We start from the raw sequence: 1801 nt of genomic DNA on the forward strand, positions 1-1801 counted from the left end.
TGCTCCCTAACCTAGCGCGCGCACCCTCTTCCAGCTGAAGCCGCCGCCGCCCTCTGCTTCTCTCTCTCTCCCACCCGCCTCCTCTCTCCTCCCCCTCGCTCCTCTCTCCGACGCGCAGCCGAGCAGACAGTGCCGACCGCGCGACCCCGTGGCCGCGACACCGACGCGCCAGCGCCCTGCCATGCGCGCCTGCAGCCACCCGGAGACCGATCGAGCTCCCTGCACCCATCGAGCCCGCTCGACGTCCGCGCCTGGAAGCCGCGCCAGGAGCCCGCTCGACGTCCGCGCCCGGAAGCCGCGCCAGGAGCCCGCTCGACGTCCGTGCCAGGAAGCCACCCGGAGCCGCGCCAGGAAACCACCCGGAGCCCGCTCGACGTCCGCGCCCGGAAGCCGCGCCAGGAGATCGACGCCCTGCCCCTGCAGCGCCCCGCGCCGCTGCATCCTGCAGCTCGCCCCATCCCCTTACTTGTCGTGTCTTGGGCCGTCGCGGCACTCTCATCTTGCATCGTCGCCTTATTGTTGTTCTGGTGAGGCCATATCGTTCTTGTCCTACTCATTTCCCTACCGGCATCAAATCCTTACTGTTGTTTATACGTATGTTTTTGTGTGAGTTGGGAGGTGGAGAAGAAAGGAACTCTAGTGCATCACACACCTTGTGCTTGACGAAATGTTTGAATCAGAATTTATCATCGCATCCGCAGTTTGGTTTAATCATGGTGAGACTCGTTGTTCCTTCTCCATTCATTCCCCACTCAGCACCTATAGCTTGAAGCTGTTATTGTGTGTCTGGTGCTGAGTGCCGACTGCCGTTGGTCTGTAACTCTGTATGAGTTAAGTGGTGCCAAAAAGTGGTCGTTTTTCCCTTCCTTTGATCTGTACAGAGATCCATGGTAGCCGCCGGGGTGCTGGTAACGTTGAGGTCATCTTTCCTGAGTCTCATGTGGTTGGTGGAGCCCCTGCATCCTCTGTTGCTGACAGCATCGAGCCTGTGTCGACATCGTTGGCTGCTGCAGATTCTTCGGCACTTGCTGAGAAGGACATTGCAGCGCTGTCTCCTGAGCTTCGTGCACAAGCAACTGATCCGAAGAGCAGGCAAGGTCACAGGACCCTGGATGGAAGTTTGGGAGGTGGCCAGACACTGTCACACTGCAAAGGACTTTGTTCACTGTATTTTCTGTTTGAAGATTCTTCCTTCTAGAATTAAAAGATTTAAACAGCACCTGTAGATCGGTCCTGTGCATTTTTATTGTGATCTAGCTAGCTATCTGTAAATGATCTAGTTGTGAATGATGTTATAATTGTGATGCTTTTGTGAATATATAATTGTGGTGCTTTTGTGTTTATGTGATGGATCTATGACTGTGGTATACTGATTAACTGTGTATGTCTTTATGATTTGTGTATAAAAATCTGTGATTTGTGGTGCTTAATTAAATGTATATTATTATTAATAACAACTGTAAAAAGGGCGACTTTCTGTTGGTTGCTAAATGTATAGTATGACGACTTACGGTTGGTTGCTAAATTTATAGTACAGCAACCCACAGTTGGTCGCTAAATGTACAATATTAGCAACGGACGGTCGGTCGCTAAAGCCTTTAGCGACGGCACTTACAGCGACCATCATTATGGGTCGCTAAAAGTTTTTAGCGACCAACCGTAGGTCGCTGAAAGCCGTTTTAGCAACCAACCGTAGGTCGCTGTAAGTGAACCGTCGTGTAGTGTAATGAGAGTGCTATCCGCATGGCGGATAATCCTGTTGAACACAGCCGCACAAAGCACATAGACATCTGGCATCACT

General features: G+C 52.1%; 1 long non-coding RNA gene across 1 annotated transcript; it reads left to right on the plus strand.

The window, feature by feature from the left end:
- The first annotated feature begins 401 nt into the window (after positions 1–401).
- On the plus strand, positions 402–1317 carry LOC109943357 (uncharacterized). The gene is made up of 2 exons (XR_002266022.2): positions 402–716; positions 1014–1317. It is a non-coding gene; the product is annotated as an uncharacterized lncRNA (long non-coding RNA).
- Positions 1318–1801: the final 484 nt, after the last annotated feature.

Source organism: Zea mays, chromosome 4 (assembly GCF_902167145.1).
Source record: "Zea mays cultivar B73 chromosome 4, Zm-B73-REFERENCE-NAM-5.0, whole genome shotgun sequence".
Classification (NCBI taxonomy): domain Eukaryota; kingdom Viridiplantae; phylum Streptophyta; class Magnoliopsida; order Poales; family Poaceae; genus Zea; species Zea mays.